General features: G+C 44.9%; 1 pseudogene; it reads left to right on the top strand.

The window, feature by feature from the left end:
• LOC132808618 (zinc finger protein 420-like) overlaps nucleotides 1-15,876 on the top strand; it is a 59,948-nt pseudogene extending 44,072 nt beyond the window's left edge.
• Nucleotides 15,877-23,185: the final 7,309 nt, after the last annotated feature.

The following is a 23,185-nucleotide window of genomic DNA, read 5'->3' as shown; positions in this document are numbered from 1 at the left end:
ATTTATATGTTGTGTCAGGCTCTGAGGAATTCATTTCACCGATTCGGGTATTTAAACATTAATCATGTTTTTGTAACAAGAACAGGAAATTGCAGCTGCTGCCTGACGGGTGTTTACATTTTCCACCGAATTAATTCTTTCCCTCGCTATTTCACACGATTCTGAATTGAAATGTAACATAATTAACAGAATTACAATCTTCATTTAAAGAAATAATGGTTATACATGTCCCTGTCCGTGTCAACATGCAAAAATATTTCCTACAGGTCACATTGATAATGGTCAGTTTGTTTTGTCTGTTGGCTGGAGTGACCAGGTCGATCTCAGGGTTTTGTAGAAGATATTTCTAAATTTCAATAGACAGACAAGTTCTGATAAACACACGTGCAGAACAGCCGGAGGCACGCATCTTGATTTATTAAAGGCATGAGTTATGATTACTTCAAATGTATTTATATTGTTATGGCATGGGGTAAACTCTTCCTGCTCCAATTAAAACTAGCAACGCAAGAAAAGATTTATCCCATGCAGCATCTGTGAACATTCAGGGGCAAAAAACTAGTTAAAGTAAAAATTAAAAAATAATTTCTTAAAGTTTAACAGAGAATCATTAAACTACAAACTATTTACAATTCCTCCTTTAACCTATCTTTTACCTTCCTTTTCTAATACTAGTCCAATTAAACTCCCAATTAAGATTTACAAATCGACAATTCTTATCTCAAATCCATGGCAGCTTTCAAGTTTTCTCTGATTCCTGACTTATTTTCTTTTGGGGATTCTGCTCGCAGTTTTGATCAATATATGTACCTTTTTAAGGAGCTATTTTTCAGGCAGTCTTTTTACATGTTGGTAGCTGGAACAGTTCTCCTCTCAACCGTACAATTTTTCTCTGGCCTATACCCCACAAAGCATCGAATTGTGTCATTGGGCTTTTAAGATTATCAATATACTCAGTTCTAACTTGTTTGAAATTTGTTATTTTTGGGGGTATAGTTTAAACTGATTGGCCTAATTTGAATTGGTTTTGTCGTTTCCTGGCAATTGAGTTGTTCGACCAAATGTTATTTTTTTTCAGAACACGCGGTTCTGTCAAGAAGTTCTGTTGCTTTTAACTCTCTTAAAGGTACAGTACACTCGCATCTTCATAACAATATACATTTAAAAAATCTCAACTTACAAAAGCCTCTAGTTGTATGTGTCCATGCATCTCTGCACCAAAACATGCAGAGATGGTTTACGCCTGACTTCTCATTTGCACTTCAATAATGATTTGTTGTTGGGGAAGGAATTAATCTGCAATTCATCGCATGAATTCTCCCGAAATTTGTCATAGCTTCGTTATACTCTGCTCATGGCCTTGGAACGTATCAATTACATTGATGTTGTGAAACTTGAAAGGATTCAGAAAAGATTTCCAAGGATGTTGCCGGATTGCAGGATTGTAACTATAGGGAGAGCAGAGATCCGAAAGCTAGTGCTTCCAAATAAACTGTTGGACTATAACTTGGCTTTGCATGATTTTAAGACATGGAGAAAGGTGGAATAGGCTGAGGCTGTTTTCCCTGGAGCATCGGAGGCTGAGGGGTGGCCTTATCGTGGTTTATATAATCATGAGGGGCATGGATAGTGTAAATAGGCAAGGTCTTTTCCCTGGGGTGGTCGAGTACAGAACTAGAGGGCATACGTTTAAGGTGAGAGGGGAAAGATATAAAAGTGCTTTAGTGGTAACCTTTTACACAGAAGGTGGTGTGTGTTTGGAATGAGCTGCCAGATGAAGTGGAGAAGGCTGGTACAATTACGGAATAAAAAAGGCATCTGAATGGGTGTATGACTAGGAAGAGTTTGGAGGGATATGGGCCGGGTGCTGGTGTTGGGACTAGATTGGGTTGGGATATCTGGTCAGCATGGACAGTTAGGACTGAAGGGTCTGTTTCCATTCTGTATGTCTCTATGACTATGATGGCAAGCTCTCTGAGTAAGCCACCTGTTTTACTGAGGTTCTGCACACAGTACTCTCTTCTGTTTACATTCGAACAAGCTAAACCGAAATGATGTAGATTAATCTTGCTTTGTTTCTCGGCGCTGGTGTGATTTATTGGATGATTGCAGTCGATGCGTTTCAGCACTCCGAATGGCCTCCATCTACATATTCCAGTCCCTGGGAGGACTGCAACACTATCTGGGTATCATCGCTGGGAAAAGAAACTAAAGATTTTCTTGCAAAAAAATCAATCCGCTGAGCATATACAATAATGTGACAAAGAAAGAGGAATGACATGTGTTTACAAGCTATTTTGTCTGATAATATCAATAGGAGCGTTAGCTTGAAGGTTATAATGGAAGGCTTCGTTAATTTCACAAGAAATCTCAACAAACTGTCAATTCGCCAACCATACCCCTGCCAGTTTGAAACAATAAATGCTCAGCTCATCGTTTATGTTTACTCACCTGGTAATATCAGACATAAAGGTTAACGTGACTTTTGACCCGTCGTTTGAGTGATCACACAATTGCCGATATCTGTTCCTTCGCCAAAGCTACTGGTTCAAACCATCGGAGGGATCAGTCCACCACATCCTTCAGGCCTGCTACTTCTTCTTGCCCTCATTAATCTTTGGATGTGAATTCGTTGTCTGTTGGACCATCCTTCTGGTGCTGAAAACTGCAACTGCCTCTACACTTGACGCTATTTGCACGACAAATCCAGCGAAATGAAAATTTCATTAGTGATCACAATTACTGTTTTAACCAATAACTGTTCAGTTACACGGGCTGGGTGCAAAGAAAACTGATGAGAATTGTTATAGCGCTTGAGGACAAGTAAGGAAATTCTTCACCCCTGGACTTGCGGTATGAGTTCGAGATGCTGGAAAAGCACAGCCGGTCAGGCAGCGTCCGAGGAGCAGCAGAGTCGACGTTTGGAGCATGCGCCCTTCATCAGGAATTAGGTTTGTGTGCCGAGGGGGTGGGAGATAAATGGGAGAGGGGTGGGACTGGGGGGAGGTAGCTGAGAGTGCGAGAGGTTGACGGAAGTGGGGGTTAATAGTGACAGATCGAGAGGAGGGTGGAGTGGATGGGATGCAAGAAAGGTGTACATTTAGGACAGGTCATGAGGGGAGTACTGAGCCGGAAGGTTTGATCTAGGATAAGGTGTGGGGAGAGAAATGAGGAAATTGGGGAAGTCCACATTGATGCCATGAGGTTGGAGGGTCCCGAGGTGGAAGATGAGGCGTTCTTCCTCCAGGCGTCGGGTGGTTAAGGATTGACGATGGAAGAGGCCCAGGACCTGCACGTCATTGGTGGAGTAGGAAGGCACGGGGTGGTGTGGTTGGTTGGTGTGGGTGTCCCGGAGATGTTCCCTGATGCCTTATGCGAGTAGGCATCCTGTCTCCCCAATGTAGAGGAGACCGCATGGGGAGTAACGGATGTAACAGTTATCAGGCCCAAAGTGAACCAAATTTCACAAACAGACTTCACAGTTTTACCCCAACAATTTCGGTGTTAATTGTGGACTTCTGTGAGTAGGCAAGATGGCATACAGTGTACAAAGGTGATAAAGAACGAAAGAAGTATTAGCTGAAAAGATCCTCCATATTTACAAGAATTCAATAATAAAAATTACTTTTCTGAAAGGCTAAGGTCGGTGACCACAAGAATGAATGTATCCTAGTAAACATTCCAGTATTTTGTTCCCAGACAGTTGCCATAGTAAGTTGCTATGAAACCATGATGCAACAACAACGACCAGACAGTCCCTAACTTCTGACGAATATAGACTTGAATGATTTTGGAGATGTCAGTGCTGGACTGGGAATACAAAGTTAAAAATCACACAACACCAGGTTATAACCCAACAGGTTTATTTGGAAGCACTAGTTTTCAAAGCGATGCACGAGCAGCAGCAGTGATTATAGAAACACAAAATCCCGAAGGGGATTTGGGAAACAGAGAACCTTTAAGCTGATAAACAAGTATTCAGGAATCTATCAGATTTATAACACAGGGACTGAAAGTCATCGCTGCAGTGTTTCAGTGAATCATGGCTCCAGTTGGAGGAGAAATATTTCAGCTTCAATCTGGGCTTCTGGACTTGATGTTGATTTCAACACCTTTAAATTGTCAACCCACTCCCGTTTCATCCCTTTGCTTTAGCTTGTTCCATTCTGTTATCATTTCTTCGCTCCCCTCCCCCATCCCAGTCGGTGGGACTGTCTGCCCTATCATCCTGTTGTTCTCACTTTCGGATCACTTCATCTGAACTATCTACAACCTCTACCATCGGGGAGAAGGCACAGAAGCCTGAACACACACACCAGCCGGTTTGGATCAGTTACTACCTTACTGCTGATAGAGTCCCAAAATGGATTCACAAACTTTTAACATTCGCCTGTACCTATGTTTTTGTTTTTGCCGCTGTTACCCAATTATTTACTATCAATGCGACTGAACTCTGTGGTCTTCCTGTATTTCTGGCAAGACAAAGCTTTTCACTGTGCCTCGGCACCCTTGACAATAAATTTAATTCAATTCAACTGTCGACATATTTTCTCCAACAGTACCTCAGACCCGCTACCCCCACACCATCGACCCCCCGCCCCACCACCACCCCCCTCCAAACTATATCATAAATGCTGTTCCGGCCACACTACACTCCAGCTCTGATGAAGAGTCATCAGAGTATTGCGAAGTGATACTGTAGAAGTTAATGCCATTGTACTTTCACGTGTGTTTCAGTCATTGAAAAGTTGTTTTATATGCAAATAGATTGGTTAGTTCAGTTTAGTTTTTAAGAATCACTACAGTGTGAAAACAGACCCTTCAGCCCAACAAGTCCACACCGACCTTCTAGAGAAAATCTCACCCACACGCTTTCTCCTACTCCCTAACTAATACACCCAACCTACCTACACTGTGGGAACATAGCATGGCCAACTCACCCTGAGCTGCACATCTTCTGATTGGCGGAAAGAAACCAGAGCACCAGGAGGAAACGCATGCAGACATGGGGAGAATATACAAACTCCATACATACAGTCACCCCTAGGCTGGAATCGAACCCAGAGCCCTGGTGCTATGAGGCAACAGTGCTAACTGCTGAGCCACCATGTCACCTACCCTTGCTTTCGTGGAATGATTTAATTTAACATCAAGCAAATTCTGAAACTTAGCATGCTTGTCTTTCACTGAATTACCACTTTGTTCAAATAATATCCGATCTGACTGGTATAGCAATAACATCAAATGGTAGCATAATATACTCCAGGCACAAGGTACCAAAACGACACAATATTGCAGGCCTGTGACAATTAATGTAGACTTCCCTTCTATGTTCCATTTTCTTTGCCATAAAGGTAGACACTTCATTTTGCTTCCAAATTGCTTTCTGTGCGAGTTTGCTAATGCGTTTCAGGTTCAAAGACATCAATGATCCTTCTGAAATAACACACTGCAGCATCTCTCTATTGCAGATCATCAAATCATATATAAATAGAGCAGAGGAGAGGCCCATTGACCATACAAGTCAGCGCTGACCTGTCTGCACTCGTTCCACTATCCTGGTTTGAAAATTATGACTTTCAGGTGCTCATCAGAGTAGACTTTATGGGTTGTATGGTTTTCCGTCTTACTGGCAGGGAGATTTGCTCGGGTTGCTTGGGAGGATTTAAACCAGTAATGTGGAGGGGAGGGGGTGGGACCCAGGAAAATAGCGAGGAAAAAAGATCGATCTGAGACTGGTACAGTTGGGAAAAGGAGCGAGTCAAGCAGTCAGGGCAGCCAGGAACAAAGCATAGAATCAGGTAGGACGGATAAATTAATCTGCATTGATTCCAATGCAAGAGGCCTAGCAAGGAAATGACCAGCTACCTTCCGTCAGCCCCACCCGCTAGCCCTCGAGCCCTCAAGCCTCATTCCTGATGAAGGGCTTTTGCCTGAAACGTCAATTCTCCTGCTCCTCGGATGCTGCTTGAGCTGCTGTGCTTTTCCAGCACCACTCCGATCTCCAGCATCTGCAGACCACACTTCCATCTCAGGGCTAAACAATCCATCTTGCGTGATCTCGGGAGAAGGGTATTGTTCTATCAAAATGTTTAAAAACCTTCTGTTTCCTTAATGCTCATGCGGATTGTGGGAGCTAACATAAGGTAAAGAAACTGGTAAGTTGTACCAAAAGACATGAAAAAGAAACATAAAAAACAGCAGAAATGCAAAAAGAAACCTGAGAATAAGTGAGAAAAGACTGGTTTGTATGTGGGATGCAGGTACAGTTACAATATTTAAAAGACATTTGGATAAATACGTGACTAGGAAAGGTTTGGAGGAATATGGGCCAAACGCTGGCAGGTGGGACTAGTTTAGTTTGAGAACATAGTCAGCATGGGCTAGTTGGACTGAAGGGCCTGTTCCTGTACTGAATGACTCTCCCCCAAACCTCTGCTTCCTCCCCCATTCTCTGGCCTTGTATTCCCTGCCCTCACCCTCTGTCACCCTGTCTATTTTTTCTCTCTCTCTCTCTCTCCCCGCTCACCGCCAAAGCCTCCACCCCTCTTTGCTCACTGTAACAAGCCCTTGTGAAGAAGAGGGAGACAATGGATGGTGCTATCATGTCCCCATCCAGATGCCTTTTAAATGTTGTAATTGTACCAGCCTCCACCACTTCCTCCAGCAGGCCATTCCATATACACACCACGCTCAATGTGAATTGGTTGTCTCTTCGGTCTGAAATATATCTTTTCCCCATCACCCAAAACTGATGCCTTCTAGGTTGGACTTAGATGTCATTAGATTCATATCCAGTTATGATTCCTTGAATGCTGGTGCAGGCTTGAACAAACAGATGGCCTACTCCTGCTTCTAATTTTTTTTTAGATTAGACTTACAGTGTGGAAACAGGCCCTTCGGCCCAACAAGTCCACACCGACCCGCCGAAGCGCAACCCACCCATACCCCTACATTTACCCTTACCTAACACTACGGGCAATTTAGCTTGGCCATTCACCTGACCCGCACCTCTTTGGACTGTGGGAGGAAACCGGAGCACCCGGAGGAAACCCACGCAGACACGGGGAGAACGTGCAAACTCCACACAGTCAGTCGCCTGAGTCGGGAATTGAACACAGGTCTACAGGCGCTGTGAGGCAGCAGTGCTAACCACTGTGCCACCGTGCCGCCCCTCTGTCCAGGACAGCAGGAGAACATAAGACATCGGAGCAGAAATTAAGCCATTCAAGGTCAGCTCTGCCATTCGCTCATGGCTGATAGGTTTCTCAACCACATTCTCCCACTTTGTCTCCATAACCCTCCATCATCTTGATGCTCAAGAACATCTCCATCTCAATCTTAAATATCCCCAGTGATCTGGCCTCCACAGCTTTCTGTGGCAGTGAATTCCATAGATTCACTGCTCTCTGGCTGAAGAAGTTTCTCCTTACCTCCATTCTGAAAGGTCTTCCCTTTACTCTGAGGCTGTGCCTACTAGTTCTAGTCTTTCCAGTCAATAGAAACGTCTTCCCAACTTCCACTCTGTCCAGGCCATTCAATAATCATTACATTTCAGTTAGGACCCCCCTGCTTGTGGGCCTATTAACCGTCGTCATCTGCATCCTTCAGGATGAGTTACAGCAGGGATTAAGTTCGGCAAACTGAGAATGGAGGGAGAGTGTGTGGGATAGAGATTTTCAAATTCTAAGGAATATTTCGTCCCCTGGCTAGGAGACATCATCAGTGCGGTTGGAGCCTCCTGTGAAGCGCTGCTTTGATGTTTCTTCCGGTGTTTATAGTGGTTTGTTCTTGCCGCTTCCGGGTGTCAGTTTCAGCTGTCCGTTGTAGTGGTTTGTATATGGGGTCCAGGTCGATGTGTCTGTTGATGGAGTTTGTGGATGAATGCCATGCCTCTAGGAATTCCCTGGCTGTTCTCTGTCTGGCTTGCCCTATGATAGTAGTGTTTTCCCAGTCGAATTCATGTTGCTGGTTGTCTGAGTGTATGGCTACTAGGGATAGCTGGTCGTGTCGTTTTGTGGCTAGCGGATGTTCATGGATGCGGATTGTTAGCTGTCTTCCTGTTTGTCCTATATAGTGTTCTGTGCAGTCCTTGCATGGTATTTTGTAAACTACGTTAGTTTGGCTCGTGCTGGGTATTGGGTCCTTTGTTCTAGTAAGTTATTGTCTGAGTGTGGATGTTGGCTTGTGTGCCGTTATGAGTCCTAAGGGTCGCAGTAGTCTGGCTGTCAGTTCTGAGACGCTCCTGACGTATGCTAGTGTGGCTAGTCCTTTTGGTTGTGGCATGGCCTCGTTCCGTGATCTATCTCTTAGGCATCTGGTGATAAAGTTGCGTGGGTATCCGTTTTGGCGAATACCTTGTATAGGTGTTCCTATACCAGAACTGCGAAAAGAGGAAGAGGAACCATACACTCAGACAACCAGCAACATGAATTCGACTGGGAAAACACTACTATCATAGGGCAAGCCAGACAGAGAACAGCCAGGGAATTCCTAGAAGCATGGCATTCACCCCAAACTCCATCAACAGACACATCGACCTGGACCCCATATACAAACCACTACAACGGACAGCTGAAACTGACACCGGAAGCGGCAAGAACAAACCACTATAAATACCGGAAGAAACATCAAAGCAGCGCTTCACAGGAGGCTCCAACCGCACTGATGATGTCTCCTAGCCAGGGGACGAAACGTTTGCAGCAAAAACTTCCAGCTCGGCGAACAGAACCACAACAACGGACACCCGAGCTACAAATCTTCACTCAGACTTCTAAGGAATAAGCAAGGAAAGAGAGTTCACTATAAATTAGAACTGATCAGATGGGCTGATTGGTCAAAGTGTGATAGATGGAGTTTAATTCAGAGAAGTGTGTGTGGTTTGTATTTTGGTTAAGCAATCCAGGCAGGACTGACACCGTTGAGGGGAGTGTTGCAGAACAAAGAGACCTTGGAGTGCAGGTTCATAGTTCCTTGAAAGTGGAGTCACCGGTACACAGGATAGTGAAGAAAGCATTTGGTAGGCTTTTCTTTATTGGTCAGTGCATTGAGTATAGGAGTTGGGAGATCATATTTTGGCTGTGTAGGACATTGGTTAATCCACATTTGGAAGACTGCATTCATTTCTGGTCTCCCTTTTTATAGGAAAGATGTTGTGAAACTTTGAAAGGGTCATAAAGGATTTACAAGGCTGCTGTCAGAGTTGGAGGGTTTGAGTGGCAGGGAGAGGCTCAAATGGCTGGGGATATTTTCCCGACAGCACTGGAGGCTGAGGGGTGACCTGAAAGAGGTTCATAAGGGGCATGGATGGGTGAATATCCAAGGTCTTTTCCCCAGAGTCCAAAACTAGAAGGCATATGTTTGAGGTGAGTGGGAATTTTGAAAGACATCTGGATGGGTACATAAATAGGAAGGGTTTAGAGGGATATGAGCCACATGCAGGCAAATTGGAAGTAGATTAATTGGCCGGACAAGTTGGACCAAAGGGTCTGCTTCCGTGCTGTATGACTCTAATCTTCTTTGGTGAAAGCAGAGGTGTGATTGTGAAGGTTGGAGTTTCAGAGCAGCTTTCAAAGATGTTTTGCCCTTAATGGGAGCAGAAGACATTACAATGAAATCCTGCATTTGTGAGACAGCAACTGTGTAAGTGAGTACATTCGGGATTTTGGTGGAAAGTGGGAATTCATTTCACTGTGGGGATGAACCTCTACTTATTGAGTCATTTCTGCTGGTGAATGAAGCCAGGCTTCAAGATTAGGAGGAGTAGATTCAGGACAGAGATGAGGAGGAACTGCTTTTCCTGAAGAATAGTGAATCTGTGGAATTCTCTGCCCAAGGAATCAGTAGAGGCAGCTTCATTAAGTATATTCAAGACACAGCTGGAGGTGGTTTTTGCATGGTAGGGGAATTAAGGGTAGTTGGGACAGTGCAGGGAGGAGGAGCTGAGACAATGGATAGATCAGCCATGATCTTAATGAATGGTGGAGCAGGCGAGACGGGACAAATGGCCTTTTCCTGTTATTTTTATGAAACTACAAAGCTGCATTTCCCATGGCTAAGCCAACCAACCACGACATTATGGACAATTTAGCATGAACAATCCAAATCAAGGCCAGTTAGTAATGTAGTGATGTGGAAAATGAACTTCAGAGAACAAAAGAAAGGGACAAGGAGAGTAAATATGCCTGCAATCAAAACTGGGTTCTAAAGATCACAAAAATTGAAACCAGAAACGTTATCTGAATGTGTGCTGCATTGTAGCAAAAGTGAATGAGTTAACTGCACACATTGAAAAGAATAATATGACCTGAGACTCCTTACAGAAACATGGCTTCAGGATGACAAGGATTGGATCCTGAATATCGAGGGTTTGGTCAAATGGGAAGCGAGGTAAAGGTAGAGGGTTGGTGCTGCTAATGAAAGCACTGACCACAGGGTAGTCTGATGTCAGCTCGGATTTCAGGGCCTGATTTCTCGGTCCTGTGTTGATCTCCCTGTTCCCACAGAGTAAGATGTCGGTTTGTTCTCAGCTTTGCTGGATTTCTGCTGAAGCTTTGCCCCACCCTCCTTTTTTTTCACCTTCTGGAACAATAAAGCATTCAGCCAATCAAGCCCCAATCCACAATCTCCCAGCCTGTCAACCATCCAGACACACGGTGTAATCATAGCAGGGAATCACACAAGAAAAATGAAACCAAATTTGAAACAAATAGGTGCTCGTGTTTAATGTTTGTTCATTCAGAAGTAAACCAGAAATGGGGGTCTCCCAGGATTCTGAGACTGTCCTAGTTGAGGAAACCTCTCTCTCTCACATCTACCTATGAGAACCCAGCTATGATTTACATCAATATTTACAACAACAGAAATAGACAGCTATATACAGGATGGAAATAGACATTTTCTCTCTCATGCGCGCACACACACGCACAAGTCCACAGGAGTGAATGTATATTTGCAGAGCTGAGCTGAAACGTCATTTTTTGTTATCAAAATGTAAGTTTTATGGAGAAGGTGCCTTCCAGGGATTTCTGGGATTTGCATATTAATGAACCTGCAACCCGTTTGTAAAGATGAAAGACTTAACAATCCAGGTTTGTTCAATGCATCATTTCAGTGGCAGGACAGTGTCATGTTTTTCTATAAATTCTGTGTCTTATGATCTTATTCTCCACAACCACTTGATGAAGGAACAGTGCTCCAAACCCCAGTGCTTCTAAATAAACCTGATCGAGGGAGTACCGTATTTGAGGCCATAGTTTATGCTGCTCAGCAGGGGGCTTCCCCTGTAATTTCAGTCCCATCCCCATATTGTCTCTATCCGGGTTTTGCTGGGGACCCAATGGGACCAGACATTTGGGATGTAAGGCTGCCTGCTTGGCAGCAGCATTCATCTGTTCATTCCTTTGGAAGACTGTATCCATTGCCTCAGCATGAGCGGAACATCTTGATAGCTGCCAGATTGATTGGACAAAACAGCATTACTATTCGTCTGCCCCATGGGAGTTACAAATCCTCTATGTTCCCACAAGGCTCTGTAATCATGGGTCACACCAAAAGCACAGTGAGAGTTGAAGATCTCAACCCCGGGATGGGTCTCTCAGTTCCGAGATCAGTTAAATGAACACTAGGAGTATGGTCTGCTTCAGCAAGGTTTCACACTTTAATTAGTAACGGCCGGGCAAAGATTTGTCCAGCAACACAGATATTAAAAGATTCTGTGTTCCTTGGAGAAACTGCGTGATTAACTTGGAATAAAATATCAATTTTCATATGTTTCTTAAGAGACTGTACAGCCTTAATTACAGAGTAAATCCAATAAAATGTAATAAAATTACATAATGAACAACAGGTTAACCCAATGATATTTCCTGGGAACAATCTCCTCATACTTGTGCTTCAAGGTTAGCTGGGATGGTCAGTAATGTCTTATCGAACTTAATTAGATCCATACTATGAAGAAGGCATTGTTTGCTTAATCTGTGATTCAGTTAGCTCAGGAATGCAGAAATGCAGCTTTTAGCCATTTTAAACAGTGTTAATTTGCAGCCTGAAGCTATGTTGTTACATTACTTTGCATTTTGTGGTTAATAAAAGCTCCTGACAACAGCCTAAATCCAGGTATTAGATCCTCATCTGGTGTGGACCTGCTCTGCCACTCGAAAGAAAACTAGATTTATAATTTTAGGCCAAACGTGCCATTCTGCTAAATTAATCCAGTTGATTTGTTTTTGTTTAAAAATGTGAAAACCTCATGAACAGTTCTTCCATTAATCACTGGATATTCAAATTTCTCTTCAAAATTAAAGATCATAACAAAACTGGGTGTCAGTGGGATTTTGAATCTGGAGGGTGTGCTTGTTAAAGTTTGGAAGAACAATATTTCAAAGTGAATGTTATCGTGTTCAGTCTAAGACTTTCTGGAGATGAAAAATTTGCCCTTATGTGTTTTGCAACACTTAACGAAGGTCAGTTCCATAGAATATGCAGTCAGGTTGATGCGAGAGTTAAGAGCTGGGGCAAACATCAGAAATAATGGAGGCAGGAGCACAGCAATTAGAGGTAGAAAGTTAGCCAAAAAATACAAAAACAGGAAGGAAAGTTTTGTCAGCTTTTCTTAAAAAAAAGTAAACAAAGTAAGTGTTGGTTCATTAAAAAAATGAGTCTGGGGATTCAATAACAGAGGATAAAGAGATGGCCAGAGAATTGAAAAGAGCTTGAATCTGTCTTCACTAGAGAGGATACAAGTAACACCCTGGAACTAGATGGAAATCAGGAATTGAAAGGGAAGGAGGAACTGAAGACAATTACAATTACCAGGGAAGTAGTGCTGAGTAAACTGTTGGAACTACGAGTTCACAAGTCCCAGTTGGCCAAAGTATTTCATTCTAGACCCTTAAAGAAAAACTAGCTAGTGAAATAGTTAATGCATTGGTTTTAATTTTACAAACCTCATTAGTTTCAGTGGAGGTTTCTTTAGATTGGAAAACTCCTTTCTTCAAAAAGGCAGACCGAAAACAGGAAACAGCAGACCATTTACCTTAACATATGTCATAGGGAGCATGTTCAAAGCTATGATTAAAGATGTGATGGCAGGGTACTTGTGTAAGTTCAGGCAGCGTGAATCTGTTTTTGTCAATGGAAATAATGTTGTAATAATGTTTTGAAGAACTACCTCTCCGCACAGCGACTGAGCTGATGAATCTCCAGTGCCGACAGGGAATGGAATCCCTTCCCACAGTCCCCACATTTCCAGGCTTCTCCGCAGTTCTGGTATCCTTTTAGCTCCCTGTTTCTGATGAACAATTGAAACTGTGTTCACACTCAGGAACCGTGTACAGTCACCCCCTGCTGCGAACAGTGTAATGTTTCTTCATCAGTGTAACTTCCCACAGACCGCTCACTGGGGCACACTCTCTCCCAAAATGGGGAAAAGACATACAAAAGTTGAGGAGTCAGACAAAATACGCAAGCAATAAAATGTCGAAATATGGGGGGGGGGAGAGGTGGGGAATTGTGGCTCTCCCTCTTTTTTCCCTGTTGCCATTTGGACACTTAAAATCCCAAAGAGCATACTGCACATGTTTGCCGGTGTCAGCAACGCAGTGCGCATGTTTGTCGGTGTCAGCAAACATTTGGGCATGCCCGTCACTGTGCGTTTAAAAAGGGCGGGACCTTTTCTTGATTACCCAATAGGAACCTCTGGAGGACCGGAAGGACGTTGGTACTCCTGCCAATCAGAGTCACCCCATTGTCTGAATGCGGAAGTTGGACCATGAGGTTCTGAAGCTGCTGCTCGTGTCTGAATGAAGGTTGAGCTTTATCCCAGACTGCAAATTCCTCTGTCCATTATTTGTGAGTACGGCACTCTCTTCTCTTGCCACCTTTTCAATTTAATTTTCATTCTGGGGTTCAGTTGTTGACTTGCAGCAACTAAAAGGAAAGGGAGTGTGTCGGGGTGGGGACAGACTCTGGAAGCGTCGCTCCAGGACTGTGTCTTAATTGGCAAAATAGACAGGCAGGAGGTTGGAAGAACACAGCAAGCCAGGCAGCACCAGGAGGTGGAGAAGTCAATGTTTCGGGTGTAACCCTGCTTCAGGATTGGGGATGGGTGTAGGGGGTGATGTAGATAAAGGGTGTGCTGGGTGGTGAAGTGGGCATAGGTGTAGACAGGTAGAGGGTTCGACCTAGGCAAAAGGGAGGACTGCAGATGCTGGAAACCAGAGTTTACTCAGAGTGCTGCTGGAAAAGCATAGCAGGTCAGGCAGCATCCAACACCAGGAGAATCAACGTTTCAGGCGTGAGCCCTGAAGAGCCCTGAAGTCCTCCCTTTCTCCTCACTGGAAGCAGAAGAGTTTGACTGAAGTGTATTGGTGTTAATGCCTTGATGTCTCATTTTGCTCCCACCTTCTCGGGGTCGTTAACCATTTTGTGTCTGGTCCTTCCTCAAGAAGCTGCATTGCAGGTTCACTCTGAATTGACACTATCTTTTTGCTTCCCGAAATCAGACCTGCTCACTCTCAGCAGGATCCCAATGTTGTGAAAGATGCTAACTTTCAGGTGGAGGTATCCAAAATTCAGAGAGATGTCAGTCTTGATGTTTTTGCTTTTCTGCCCCTGTAAGACCCTGAATCAGCACCTTCAGGAGAATGAGTTAGAGCGGAGTGAGAACAGAGGGGAAAGGAGAGTGGGATGGTGCTTTCAATTTTGTGGAACAACAAAAGAATATTCCACAGAAAGTAGAGTTGCTTGTTCTGAATTTCTATCTCTTTTTGCAGAGTATTTGAAAATCGGAAGACTGAAGTTTCAAAATCAATGGATGAAGGGCTAATGCCTGAAACATTGAATCTCCTGTTCCTCGGATGCTGCCTGACCTGCTGTACTTTTCCAGCGCCACATTTTTCGACTGACTCTCCAGCGTCAGCAGTCCTCACTTTGATGTCAATGTCTGACAGTCACTCAATCCATCGAGACAGCAACGATTTTTGACTGTGATTCCTGTGAGAGGAATCAACGCTTTTTGGTTCCAGTTTGGGGATGTTTTCAGCATCAGTGGGACTGGACAGGAGACCTCACTGTTACAGCGCATTGTGTGCTTGGAGCCTGAAACATTTATAAGGCCTGGGAAGGGGATTTCACGGCAGGGAGGGGCTCTACACGTGTTCCTGTGCAGCTGAAGCTGTAGCCATGGAGAAACCTGAGGAATCCCGTCCTGTGGAGGAACTGTGGAAGTGTGGCGACTGTGGGAAAGGCTTCCGTTTTCTGTCTGCCCTGGAGACTCATCGGCGCAGTCACACCGGGGAGAGGCCATTCCCCTGCACCGACTGCGGGAAGGCCTTCAGACATTCCTCCCACCTGCTAGCCCACCAGCGGGGCCACACGGGGGAAAGGCCCTTCAGCTGCCCAGAGTGCGGGAAGGCCTTCAGCACTTCCTCCACCCTGCTGAGCCACCAGCATGCCAACACGGGAGAGAGGCTGTTCACCTGCCCTGAGTGTGGGAAGGCCTTTAGGTATTCCTCCACGCTGCGGACCCACCGGCGTTTCCACACAGGGGAAAGGCTGTTCAGCTGCCCCGAGTGTGGGAAGGCCTTCAGGTATTCCATCGCCCTGCGGAGCCATCGGCGCGTCCACACGGGGGAAAGTCCCTTCAGCTGCCCCGAGTGTGGGAAGGCCTTTACCCGCGTCTCTGCCTTGCGGAGCCACCAGCGGATCCACACCGGGGAGAGACCCTTTACCTGCCCCGAGTGCGGGAAGGCCTTTACCGACATCTCCTCCCTGATGAAGCATCAGCGGATCCACACCGGGGAGAGACCGTACACCTGCTCTCAGTGCGGGCAGGGCTTCACCCGCTCCTCCCAACTGCGGAGCCACCAGCGAGTTCACGTGCCATCGCAGGGGGATTGAAGAAGTTACGGCCGAGTCCTATTATCGATTGGACTATCAACCCAGTTCCGGAGATTCCCGGGTTCGAATCCCGCCACGACAGATGGCAGAATTGGTATTCGGTCAGAAATGTGGAGTTTGGAATCTAACAATGAGACTGTTTCAGGGAGGGGTGGTGCAGGGGGGAAAGCCCCCATCTGATTTACTCTCTCCCTTGTTAGGGAAGGGAACCGCCATTGTGGGAGAGGATTCACTCAGTCGTTCCAGCTGCATCCTTTACCCGGTTTGGCCTACACGTGACTCCAGACCCACAGCAGTCTGGTTGACTCTACACTGCCCTCCCCCCACTGGCAAAGGAGCGGGGAGAAACTTACTTAGAGACAGGGTATGGGTTGAAATTGCTGAGTGAGGCAATACTTCCTCCAGGTTACGGCTGTACCAAGGATCCAATTACAAAGGGACAACTTGGTGCTGGCCAATAGTAAAGATAGTGGGGGGGAAGGGGGGTAGGGACGGGGAGGTGTGGTGTGTGTACTTTCACCTTGAGCTGTTCAAAAAGCAACTACTTTTTCTCTGCTTTTTTGCTGGGGGGATCTGAATCTGTAACAAAGTTGAGTTGCAATGAAGGCTACCTGAACTTACCACCGGGCTCAGACTCTCATTGAAAGCTTTGAGCTCCAAGAGGATTTTTGTTTTAAAGCTGTCATTTCTTTCAGCCTCCTGCACTAAGTTTAGAACATAGAACAATCCAGCGCAGAACAGGCCCTTCAGCCCTCGATGTTGCGCCGACCTGCAAACTATTCTCAGCTTGTCTCTCTACACTATCCCAAAATCAACCATGCACTTACCTAAGGATTGTTTAAATCTCCCTAATGTGGCTGAGTTGACTACCTTAGCCGGTAGGGCATTCCACTCCCTTACCACTCTCTGTGTAAAGAACTTGCCTCTGACATCTGTCTTAAAGCTATCACCCCTCAATTTGTAGTTATGCCCTCTCGTACAAGCTGACGTCATCATCCTAGGAAAAAGTCTTTCTCTGTCCACTCTATCTAATCCTCTGATCATCTTTTATGTCTCTACCAAATCCCCCCTTAGCCGCCTTCTTTCCAATGAGAAAAGACCCAAGTCTCTCAGCCTTTCCTCATAAGACCTTCCTTCCAGACCAGGCAACATCTTGGTAAGTCTCCTCTGCACCTTTTCCAATGCTTCCACATTCTTTCTGAAATGGGGCAACTAGAACTGTACACAATATTCCAAGGGATGCTGCACCAGTGTTTTGTATAGTTGCAGCATGATACTGCGGTTCTGAAACTCAGTCCCTCTACCAATGAAACCTAACACACCATATGCCTTCTTAACAGCACTATCCACCTGGGTTGCAATGTTCAGGGATTTATGCACATGGACTCCTAGATCCCTCTGCACATCCACACTACCAAGAATCTTTCCATTGCCCAACTACTCTGCCATCCTGTTATTCTTCCTGAAGTGCATCACCTCACATTTAGCTGCATTGAACTCCATTTGCCACCTCTCAACCCAATTCTGCAGTTTATCCAAATCCCCCTGCAACCTGTAACATTCTTCCAAACTGTCCAGTATGCCACTGACTTTAGTGTCATCTGCAAATTTACTAATCCATCCACCTATGCCTGTGTCTCAGTCTGTTATAAAAATGACAAACAGCAGTGGTCCCAAAACATCCTTGTGGAACACCACTAGTAACTGGACTCCAGACTGAATGTTTTCCATCAACCACCACTCGCTGCCTTCTTCCAGTTTCTAATCCAAACTGCTAAATCACCCTCAATTCCATGCCTCTGTACTTTCTCCATCAGCATCCCATGTGGAACCTTATCAAAGGCTTTACTGAGGTCCAAGTATACCACGTCAACTGCCCTACCCTCATCCAAATGCTTGGTCACCTTCTAAAAAAACTCAATGAGGTTTGTGAGACATGACCTGCCCTTGACGAAATCATGTTGACCATCTGAAATCAAATCGTTGCTTGCCAGATGATTATAAATCTTATCTCTTATAATCCTTTCTAAAATCTTTCCTACAATAGAAGTAAGGTTCACTGATCTATAATTACCAGGGTCATCTTACCTGCTGCCCTTCCTGAATAAGGGCACAACATTTGCAATCCTCCAGTCCTCAGGTTCTAAACCCGTAGACAATGACGACTCAAGTATCAAAGCCAAAGGCTCTGCTATCTCCTCCCCAGCTTCCCAGAGAATCCTCGGATAAATCCCATCCAGCCCAGGGGACTTGTCTACTTTCACTCCTTCTTGAATTGATAACACCTGTGCGTAACTAGCCTCGATCCTTTCGAGTCTCATATCTCGTACCTCATTCTTTTCCTGAATGAACACCGATGAGAAATGTTCATTTAGCACCTCTCCGATCTCTACAGGGTCCACACTCCACTTCCCACTTCTGTCTTTGACTGGCCCTATTCCTACCCTAATCATCCTTTTATTCCTCACATACCTATAGAAAGCTTTAGGGTTCTCCTTTTATTTGATTTGCTAAAGACTGTTCGTGTCCTCTCTTTGAACTTCTTAACTCTCTCTTTCAATCCTTCCTCAGTGATCTGTAATTCTCCATCACCTCATCTGTACCATCTTCCCTCATCAACACACAAGCCTCATGGAACAGCATCATTAGACACAGAACTTATATCGAAAGATCAGTGTCATGCAACTGATAGAATATATTGAACAAACTGAGATAGTCTTCATCTCTTAGAATGGGTGCGGGCTTTAGTTCATTAATATGTAACAATGTTCTTGAGATGCCATAAGGTTTTATGTAAAAAAAAAATCTCTGCTCAGACAATGCATTAAAGGTGTGAGATTTGAGTCTGTCAGTATTCCAACCTTGAATCAGACTGGTTTTGTTTCCAAAGTCGGAATTTGTAAAATATTAGATGCATTGACTGCCTGCAGATTGTGTGCTTTTTGAACAAAATTGAATGTATCTGCAAATATAATTCTGCCAATACAATTTCACCCCAAAGAGTAGTGTGTGTGTGTGTCTGTGTGCATGTGAGTTTGTGCGTGCGAATGCGCAGAAGTGTGTGTGTGCATGCTTGGGAAAGTGAGAGTGATGGAGTATGAGACTGCGAGTGAGAGCGAGCGTTGAGGAGTGTGTGTGTGTCTGTCTGAGAGATAGAGTATGTTTGTGAGAGAGAGAGGCTGAATAAAAGCAAGGGGTTGTACAGTTAATGGACGGGCCATGAGTCGTGTTATAGAACAGACAGGCGGGCGGTGTGTTCAGGTACATAATTCTTTGGAAGTTGTGTCACTGGTAGACAGGGTGGTTAAGGCGGCATTTCGCAACATTGCCTTCATTGTTCACACCACTGAGTATAGGGGTTGGGACATCACGTTGAGGTTGTACAGGATGTTGGTGAGGCCACTTTCAGAGTACTGAGTACAGTTCTAGTGGCCCTGTATGAGGAAGAATACTATTAGAGAGAGTTTAATAAAGATTTACCAGGATGTTGTAAGGACTGGAGGGTTTGAGTTATAAGGAGAGGCTGGGACTTTATTCACTGGAGCACAGGAGGTTGGGGGGGGTGACCTCAGTGAGATTGATAAAATCATGAGGAGTGGAGGTAAGGTGAGTAGAAAATGGCTCTTGCTTAGCGTAGGGGAACTCAAAACTAGGAGGGCATTATTTTTTAAATGTAAGGAGAGAGATTTAAAAGGAAGCGGAGGGGCAACATTTTGAAAAAGGGTGATTTGCATGTGGAATGAACTTACTGAGGATGTGGTAGATGCAGGTACAGTTACAACATTGAAACAGCATTTGGACGGGTAGATGAATAGAAGGGTTTAGAGGGATATGAGCCAAATGCAGGCAAGTGGGACTGGTTTAGTTTGGAATCCTGGTTGGCATGGACGAATTGGACCGAAGTGTCTGTTTCTGTGCTGTATACCTCTATTGAAACCAGTAGAATTCTGAAAGGGGCTGAACAAGATAGTGCAGATAAAATGCCCCTTTGTGGGGAGGGTCTCGAATTCCGACAATGTAGAAGCAGGCCATTCAGCCCACCTATTTCACTCTGGCCTCTGAACAGTATCCCACCCATACCCAACCCCTTACTCCGTATTTCCCATGGTCAAGCCACCCTAACCTGTACATCCCTGGTCACTATGGGTAACTTAGCACGGCCAATCCTCCCTAACCTACACTCTAATCTGTAAATTACCTTCTCAAGAATGTAATTTAAGTGCAGAGCTTTTCTAAGAAAAATGTCAGTCTGACTCAACATTGGGACACAGACAGAATTCACACCGATTGTCTCTACTTATAAATAGGGCAACGTCTCTTCGAAATGTAGATTCATTTAGATATAACTGCGTCACTTTACGTATTAAGATATCCCTTTGAATGTGCACGCATCCCTTTGAAATGTAATCTCGTCCATCTACATCTCTGTACTTGCGGAAATACCCGTTAAAATGTCCATGTCCCTTTAAAATGCAGATTTCCCCCTTTAGATATGAGGCCGTTCCGTTAGATTTCGGAATATCTGTTTAAATGGAGCCGTGAGCTTTCCCAATGTAGACAGGGCTCCTCGAAACGTGGTAGTGTCCTCCCCTGCAGCTGCAGAGCGAGACAGGAGAGTTTGTTTTTGTGAATGAGCAGTTGTAGCGCGAGGTGGCTGTTGCTTGGTGACGGTGAGGCTCCCCCGGCCCCGCCCATCCCCCCGTGCAGACGTCACGCGGGGTGAAGGCGGTTGGGAGGAGAAGTCGCTCGAGCGGGGAAGCGGCGGCCGTTAGGAAAATGGCGCCGTGCGGCCCGGGGCAGACCCCCGTCACTGGTCACCGCCGCCTTCCTGTCGCAGCTGCTGTGTCACTGTTATAAGTGAATTCTGTCTAGGTATTCTAAATCTCCGGAGAATAGTCCCTGACACTCGGCTAACTACTCTACACTAAGGCTATGGTTCAGATCAACCGAGTTCTGCCTCCACACTCTGCCGACTGCGGGCTGTCCTTTAACCCTTGACTTCAAGGTAGACTGTCCACAAGGTCCCGTCCTAGGAGGCGAACTCCAAGCTGACAGCACCAGCCCTCATCCCCTTCGGCTACCGCTTTTCCTGTGGCAAATCGAAATGCTGCGAGACACACAAATGAGCAATGAATGTTTATTTCAAACTTGCAAGTTTGGGCGGCTTCCAAAAAAAAAGAGCTTCGGAAAATCGCGACGGAAGATTTTACAGCACTGATATTTATACATTATTTTTACATGTAAAAACATTAATGACAATTCCATTGGTTAAAACATTTCACGCTTTTCTCTGCCAACTCTTTGATTATCTGTATGCTTCTAATATTCTGAGAGCTTCTATTGTATCATGGCCACCTGTTTCTTAAACATTACATTATTTTTAACAATTCTATTGACTAAAGCATTTCTCGCTTCTCTATCCCAGGCCTTGGTTATCTGTATGTTTCTAATATTTTAAGAGCTTCTATTGTATTATTGCCAAGGTTACCTAGCTTCATAGCAGCCTAGTTTTAATTAACAGCTTACGTCAGTTTCATTCAAGGTTACAAACCGCCATGTTTTTGACATAACAGTTTCTCCCTGTTTCCAGGCTAACTTACATTCAGTCTCACCGTTCGCCCTTACTTATTAACCCTTAGTTAAACTGCAGAAATTACATCACCCATATCAATCCCCCCTGTCTTTTTATACGGTCTGTAATTTCTGCAGCATAATCATGGCCTGTCTATCCCAATCAGCCTCAGGGTCGTCCGCAACAGTCTGGAGGTGAATGCCCACCACTGTACGCGGGTGGCCCTTCATCAGGGCCGTCTCAGTAAGGCGGGTGATTAAACCCCACACGCAGGGAATTATTCAACAGGCCAGAACGACTAAGACCCCTGTTACCACCAGGAACGAAACTATAACTGAGACCATCACCCCTTTCCATTTCCCGAACCACAGCTCCAGCCGGTCCAATCAGTATTTACACCCGAATTTTCTGCTATCCAAGGCTAGCCTATTTTCCCACTCCATCCGACTGGTGGCGTCCAGTTGCTCCGCCAGCCCCTTGACTGCGTCTCTGGTAAAGTTTATAAACCGCCCTTGGCTCTTATGTCTTCCCTGTTCCCCTACTATGTCTTCCTTCTCAAATGCCAGGGTAAATGGAATTGCCAATTGTACAATTGCACATATCCCTTCCCAATCTGGGGGCAGGGTGTGTCTCAACAGTTTCCCTCCACAGTACCACCACAGATCCGCACGGGGAACCTGTAGTGCTGAATAGTTCCCTCCTTCCTTTGTTGCGGTGACATTGTTAATCTCTGTACACAATGTCAGCTCCCCCAAATCCTGAAAATGTGGGGGGGAGCACGTACCTCTTTCGCCTTTAAAGGAGGGAATATCCGAGATAGGGAGGTACAATTCCCATCACTCCACGCAGTCTCTTTCTGATACAGGGCTATCATACATTCCATGCCCTGCATGTCCTGCTCCCACCCGAGCGGAAAGGGGGCCACTTGGGCCAACGGCCTGCCGGAGGCACATGCATAGCAATTGCTTTTGTTCAGGCTTTTTACAGTATATTTAACCCATTCAACCCAGGCATTTGTATCTCCGTATCCAACTTCAATTTCAAGAGTCTGTCTCAAGTCTTTTACCTCTATAATTTTTAGTGAATTCGGATCAGTGGAAGGGGTTAAAATTTGCAATTTAGAATGAAGGAATCCCAAAGGCTGTCTTTGTCTGACGCCAATTCGAAAACAGCAGCCCACAAAACGCTTCCCGTACCCTGTCATCACTATCTTTAAATTATTACTAAGGAGCTGGGATCCATTTTTATGGGGAAATGAGGCTTCAGAGGAAGCATTGTTAATGGTGATATATATGGGATGACACTTCCTGTCAAAACAATGTAGGGCTGGGCTAAAGGGGGCTCTATGAATAGTAATGCCAGGCGGTGGTTCTTCCGACCCAAACCTTACATGTGGAACAGTGTGAAGAGATATTTTTGAGGAAAGATATTCTCTTTGAAACTTTACATCTGGGCATTCTACTATGCTGCAAACATCGACCTTTATAACTTGTGGTAATTCCGAAACAGAAATCATTAACACAACATCTGAAAAAGATATATGAGCAAAACTCAGAAGTAACAGGAATAGCAGCATAATTCTGACTAGTGCTAAGAACTTAAACAATATATCAAAGCACAAAACAAGGTTAAATAATCCCCGCGCTCGCGTCGCCACTGTATAATCAGTTACTCAAAGTCTGTTCAGTCTGAGTTTCAGTGGGTCACGTGTTG

The sequence above is a fragment of the Hemiscyllium ocellatum genome (genome assembly GCF_020745735.1).
Source record: "Hemiscyllium ocellatum isolate sHemOce1 chromosome 27 unlocalized genomic scaffold, sHemOce1.pat.X.cur. SUPER_27_unloc_8, whole genome shotgun sequence".
NCBI lineage: Eukaryota > Metazoa > Chordata > Chondrichthyes > Orectolobiformes > Hemiscylliidae > Hemiscyllium > Hemiscyllium ocellatum.
This window is presented reverse-complemented; position numbering and strand designations above follow the sequence as displayed.